We start from the raw sequence: 7,455 nt of genomic DNA, 5'->3' as shown, positions 1-7,455 counted from the left end.
TTTTGGTGGATTTGAGGAGGTAGTAACAGATAATACTTAGGTAATAGATGTAATGGAAACACATGTTAATATTTGTTTTAACTCTCGTTTTATTACTTCAATTATTGTCTTAAACTTGCTATGAATTTATGGAATGTAAAGATGTTTGGAAGACCATGTGGTCAATTCAATGTAGAAAGTATAAGAACTAAGAATAGTAGATAAAAGCTTTTTCTAACATGAATTCTCCTTTCTTACTTAGGGGCTTCTTTTTACTTTCAGATTTTTCTTACTTTTAGCAATAAAGAGTAGAAGTATTTTTTTCACAGAGCAATAAATGTTGGAGATACTTTTTATTCAAAATGAGGGCATATTTTCTTCTTGTGGAGACTTCTGCACTGTCCCTCAAATGGATATATGAATATGTAAGTATAGGTATGTATATGAAACTATATATGTCCACTTGTTGAGTTGATGGCAAAGGTGGTCAGTGCTGACATATGTCCAGTGTGTGTGTGTGTGTGTGTGTGTGTGTGTGTGTGTGTGTGTGTTTGTGTTTGTGTGTGTGTGAGAGAGAGAATATTTGTGTTTATGTGCTTATTACCTGTGTAAAATATATTAATTTTTTCTTTCTTTTCTCTCTGGTTCATGAAGATTTAACCAGTACAAGCCTCTTGTCTGGCTAGCTATTTGTCCTGGAGACAAAAGAGAAGGGAGTTCTAACAGTTACCTTCTTTTTGTAATCCTCTGATAACAATGGTTTTTGGCCTTAGAATAGAAAAGAGTTATAGACAGAAGAATTGCTAAAGATAAATAAACTTTGGCCTCGCCACTGACCCCATACCCCTCCCTGTCTTTCTCAAAGTACTGGACTGTAGCATGGCCCCTGATATTTTACTTCATTCATATTTTTATGGAATCCAGATCATCACAGTTTTGTGTATCTATTATATTACTTCTATCTTGCTAGTTAAATCTTATAACAATTGTAATATAAGATTCGCATATATTTGTATACATGTAATAAAAGTACTTATGTGATTTGTGATATGTTATTTTGAGACACATACACACACAAATTTCATAATAACATTTTCCTGCATTCATCATTAATTCTATTATTATATGTCATTAGTTTCTAAAGAGTTGTGTAGAAGAGTTTTCCTTCTATCTGTGAGAATATTGAAATTGTGTTGTCACTGAGAACTGTTCCATAATGTTTATCTATCATCTACCTCTCCTTTCACTGGGAGTTTATTCCCACCAGTTATCTTTCTAAAATGTGCCTCCACATCATGATACATTGTATGGTAAACTTAGGTAACCAGGCACCAAGCATGGCCAGTGAAATACCATACTGATAATTGGAATCCATAATACTAAGTTAATAAATGGGCTAAGTAAGAAAAGAAAAAAACTTTTAAATGTAAGTTGTTCTGTTAGACATGAAAATAAACAGTAAGTTTACTTCAAGAAAATTTGCCCCTTCTGGCCTGAGGTTGCGCCCTGAGGAGACTTTGGATGCTGGCTCTGCACCCAGTTCCACAACACCCAGAGGAAGCTTGACTCCCAGGTTCTCTAACATGCCCAGGATCATCGAGGAGGAGACCATGATATCTGTCCCAACACCTGGTGTAATTGGGTGCCCTAGGATCCAGGGACACCAGAACCCCCATCCAAACAGTGGTTTGGTTTCCTCCTGATCTTAACCTGTACCTGGAGTGGACCTGGAGGGCTATCTCTGCACCTACTCTTAAAATACACAGGGGGAGCCCAATTCTCAGGTGCTATGAAACACCCAGGTTCACAGGATCACAGAGGAAGCTGGACTCCCAGGAAATTAGACACACCCAGGAACACTGAAACTCTGACGCATTCAAGATCATAGCTGAGAGCACAACAAGAGAAACCAAGGCTACTTGGCATCATCATAATCTAGTTCTTCCACAAGCAATTCCTGGATTCCCCTATTATGCCAGAAATGTAAGATATGGATTTAAAATCACATCTCATGATAATGATGGAGGATATTAAAAGGACATAAAAATAAACTCCCTTAAAGACATACAGGAGAATACAGGTAAACAGGTAGAATCAATTAAAGAAGAAACACAAAAATCCCTTAAAGAATTACAGGAAAACACAACCAAAAGGGTGAAAGAATTGAATAAAACCACCCAATATCAAAAACGGAAATATTAACAATAAGGAAAGCACAAAGGGATACAAAACCTTGGAAGAGAGGAGTCATAGATGTAAGCATCACCAACAGAATACAAAAGATAGAAAAGAGTATCTCAGGTGTAAACAAAGAATTCTCAGCTGAGGAATATTGAAGGGGTGAGAAGTACTTGAAAAATGTTCAATATCCTTAATCATCAGGGACACACAAATCAAAACAAACCTGAAATTCCACCTCACACCAGTCAGAATGGTGACAGCATCTGCGGGCCAGGATATGGTAGGATTCCAAACTTGTACAACCACTTTAGAAATCAGTCTATCAGTTCCTCAGAAAACTGGTCATAGAGCTACCAGCAGCAATACCTCTCCTGGGCATATACCCAGAAGATGTTCCAACTGGTAATAAAGACACATGCTCCGCTATATTCATAGCAGCCCTATTTATAACAGTCAGAAACTGGAATGAACCCAGATTTCCCTCAACATAGGAATGGATACAGAAAATGTGGTACATTTATACAATGAAGTACTACTCAGCTATTAAAAACAATGATTTTATGAAATTCTTAGGCAAATGGATGTACCTGGAGGGTATCATCATGAGTGAGGTAACCCAATCATAAAAGAAGTCACTTGAAATGCACTCACTGATAAAACCTAGAATACTCAAGATACAATTTCCAAAACACAAGAAAATCAAGAAAAAGGAAGACCAACGTGTGGATACTTCATTCCTCACTAGAAAAGGGAATAAAATACCCATGGAAGTAGTTGCAGAGACAAAATTTGGAGTTAAGGTGAAAGGATGGCCCATCCAGAGACTGCCCCACCTGGGGGTCCATCCCATTTTCAGTCACCAAATGCAGATACTATTGCATATGCCAGCAAGATTGTGCTGAAAGGACCCTGATATAGCTGTCTCCTGTGAGGGTATGCCAGTGTGTGGCAAGTACAGAAGTTGATGCTCACAGTCACCTATAGGAGGGAACACAGGGCCATGGAGGAGATAGAGAAATTACCAAAGAAGCTGAAGGGGTCTGCAACCCTATAGGCAGACCAACAATATCAACTAATCAGTACCCCCAGAGCTCTTGTCTCTAGCTGCATATGTAGCAGAAGATGGCCTAGGTGGCCATCATTGAGAAGAGAGGCCCCTTGGTCTTGTGAACTTTATATGCCCCAATACAGGGGAATGCCAGGGCCAAGAAGTGGGAGTGAATGGGTAGGGGAGCATGGCAGGGCAAGCGTATAGGGGACTTTTGGGATAGCATTTGAAATGTAAATGAAGAAAATATCTAATAAAAATTTTAAAAAAGAAAAATATTATTCATCTTGGTACTAAGACCCCCTTTTCCATGTTGTTGTTGTTGTTGTTGTTGTTGTTATTGTTGTTATTCTACACTTGTAGTATCAGGTATGAATTCCTTCATATGCAATGCGCCTTAAATTCAATCAGAGAGCAATTGATTATCCTCTATAACATTCATGGCACTATTCTGAGGTGTGCACAAATCAACTGCACTGAGGTATCATAGATCTAAAAAAATACAGCTTTGTAGGACCATTGATGCCTTTTCTCCAACAGCAACTGCAGACTATGCAGTGTTACCCTGCCCTATAAAAGTTAGTCAATAGGGAGGAAGGTACAGTTTCGATTCTCTAAACATGAAAACCGATGTGTGTGGTGTCTTCATCAAGAGGGTCTTATCAGCTAGCTCTGGCAATAGAGAAGAGTGACAGAAGCAAAGCCCGTATTGTTTAGAGGACTTCTGGGGCCTCTCTGAGCAACAAGTCATAAGAAGGTCTATTAGTTACTGTTCTCTATTCTCTAATAGAGCAGAACATAACTGCATGTATATATATATATATATATATATATATATATATATATATATATATATATATATATATATATTATAAAGAGATGATAGATGATGATAGATAGATAGATAGATAGATAGATAGATAGATAGATAGATAGATAGATAGATTATACTGGGGGTTATTATCGTTAGCTAGAAAATCTAAATCTAACAATGGCTATTTCACAAAGGACAGACCTAAAACTTGTGGGTTGTTCAGTCTAAGATACTGGATATCGCAGTAGACACAATCTGGTGTCTATGAGACCCAGAGGATTCCTAGAGACCTGTAGGTTTTTAGTCTAATTTGGTGTCTTACTTAAGTGTTTACTTCTTTGAATAGACAAAATGACAAAGGCAACTATTATGAACACAACATTTAATAGGGGCTGGCTTACAGGTTCAGAGGTTCAGTGCATCATCATCAAGACAGTGCTGGCATGGTGCAAAAGGAGCTGTGAGTTCTACATCTTCATGTGAAGCCCACTAGGGGGAGAAGACTGGCTTCCACATGGTTAGGAGAGTCTCATTGCCCATTCTCACAGAGACACACTTCCTCAAACAGGGCCACACCTCTTAATAGTACCACTCCCTAGGCTAAGCATATTCAAACCACCTCAGTGGAAGTCTCATAGTACATTCTAACAATGGTGAAGAGATGGCTTATGTGTGAACTCGCCAGTAAGAGTGAGGGTATGCAGTCAAAATTCAAGAGCTTCTTTTAAATAGGTCTTTTTATGTGGGCTGTCACCAGAATGTGTTGCCAAGATATAAGATGGGTGTTTGTGGCTCAAAAAGATCCATATTTATACCAAGTTCTTTCAGTTTAAATGACCTGACCAAGAAAACTATCATTGGCATGCCCAGTAGTTTAGAATAAATTGAATTCAGATATAATCAATTTGATAATCAAGAGTTTTTTTTAGAGGAGGTATACTAACATCTGTAATTTTTTGGCTTTTAGCTATTTGCTTCAGTTTCAGTCAGCATTTTCCCAGTTTGAATGTTGAATATTGATCTCTCCCCACCATCTGCCTCCACCCTCACTTATTTTTTGAGACAAGTCCCTGAATGTGGGAAAGTTTATGGAATATACTCTTCAGGTAGCTTCACACCAACTCTTAAAGATCAATCGTTTCCAAGTATTTGTTACTTTTATGATTGCTGTGACCATACCTGATTAAAAATAAGTGATGAAACTTATATGTTTATATTAATTTCAGGAGTATACAAGCAAGTAAACTAGTACTCAAAAACATTTTCACTATATATAGCACTACACAAAATTTATATACTTCTTATATTAATAATTTCAAAACAAATATATCTTTTCTAGAGATTTTGTATTTTTGTTTTTAGATCTTAACAAATTATGAATGGTCATTGGTCCAGTAATAAATCTCATTTTCTCAACAAATTTATCCCCCTTTGTTGTTAGTTTCTTGCTCATAAAAGGTTCTCATTATATATACAATCCAAACCATGTGTTGTTTCATACCCTGTGCCTTTCTTAGAGAGTTTCCAACTGATTCAACATCCTCAATGCATATTAGGAATCTTCAGGGCTCTCTGAGATCAGTCTACATCATACACTGTTTCTACCNCCNCATCACATTNTCCTCACNGGCTCATAAATACAACTTTTACAAACTATTTTAATTNAATTCAATGTATCACATTCNACTGTAATCCTTTGCCCAANAGCTTTCTTTATTCCTTAGTTGAAAGGAAAATTTTAGAAGCCAAAAGTACTAAAAATATTAAGAGTTTCACAATGCTACTCAACCATCATAGGAAGAAAGAAGATTTACTTGTACATTGAAATTCACCTATTATTATTATTATTATTATTAATTATTATTATAACCTAGTACTTGATATAAAGTGGTTGCAGTTCTTCTTAGATTATAAACAAACACTCAGACACCAAAACACTGAATTCTCAACACAAAGCGGATTAAGAAAAGAAATTTAGTTACTTGTAATCTTTATTCAGGAGCCTCTTGCTTGCCAGACAGGAAGCACAGAATGTAAATTTTTTAATTCTTCCTCAGCCAGAGAGAATGGAAAAGAAACAAGATCAAAAAAGAAACAAGATGAGACACACACAGAGACACATCTACACTGGATGAAGCAGAAAGGGGATAGACTCAATCTTTCTTTCTACATTCAGCTTTTTATAGCTTTTTAGACAAGAAGTTCTCAATGTAAGAAAAATGTTACCTCATAGGTAAAATGCTACACAAAAGGGAGTTACAGCAGAGTGTAGATAATAAATTCAAAGCAGTATTTCATTCTGTAAGCTCACTATAAGTTCAAAGCAGTATCTTTATATGGCTGGCCTTGCCTTTATGTGGCCTTTCCTTTATATGGCCTTATAGGACACAGCTGCAGCCTTATCCTTGGACCTGATTTATAATTAATATATTTACTTTATCACAAATCTGTGCAAAGCCTATTTCTCTTCTCAGTTTAGTTCATGAAAGCTCATCATACTCCTTATTTTGCATCATACTCCTTATTATGCATCCTTAATTTGCTCTTCTATGAGGAGGGGACATTTTCTTTTTTTCTATTCTAACTTTCTTTTATCTTTGTGGAAATAGTAATAACCCCCTCAGGGTATTGTCATAAAAGCAGGTTGAGAAAAGGATTCAAGTTTAAAACCAAGTTGTAAGTCCAAACATATGTGGAGAACTGCTTTTTGATAAAGAAACTTAAATTTTACCAAGGACCAAAAGATAGCTTCTTTAATAAATTGTGCTTGACTAACTGGATGTCTGCATGTGGACAAATTCAAATAGTCTACATGTATAACACCTTGCACAAAATACAATTCTGTCTGAGTCATACATCTCAACATAAAATGTCATACACTGAACCTGACAGAAGAGAGAACTGGGAATAGCCTTGAGTGAATTGGCAGTGGTGAAAACTTTTTAAGAGAATACCAGTAGTGCAGGCACTAAGAGCAACAAAGAATAAGTGGCATCTTATGAAACTGAAACATTTGTATAAGGCAAAGACAGCATCTTTAGTAGTCATGGTGCTCTAGAGTCACAGAACTCATGGAATATTAAGGGAATTTATTGGGATGACTTACAGTATTCATTCCAACTAACCCAACAATCAGCATCTGTGAATGAGAATTCCAAGAATCAAGTAACTGCTCAGTCCCACGAGGATAGGTGTTTCAGTTGGTCTTCTGTAGAAGCAGGAATCCTGTAGCTGTAGGTTCCAACAGATGTGCTGGCAAGTCAATAAAAACAAAAGAGGAAGAAGGAAACTTTTCTTCTTCCATTGCCCTTATATAGGTATTGCCCAGATTATAAGTGTGTACCACCATGCCTAGACTTAAGTTATTCTATATTTGGAACATACCATGCCAAAGGATGGGCTTGAACTCAGAGATATTTGTGCATCTGCCTCT

The sequence above is a fragment of the Mus pahari genome, unplaced genomic scaffold, assembly GCF_900095145.1.
Source record: "Mus pahari unplaced genomic scaffold, PAHARI_EIJ_v1.1 scaffold_8236_1, whole genome shotgun sequence".
NCBI classification, from domain to species: domain Eukaryota; kingdom Metazoa; phylum Chordata; class Mammalia; order Rodentia; family Muridae; genus Mus; species Mus pahari.
The sequence above is the reverse complement of the archived record's forward strand: the minus strand, read 5'-3'. Positions refer to the sequence as shown.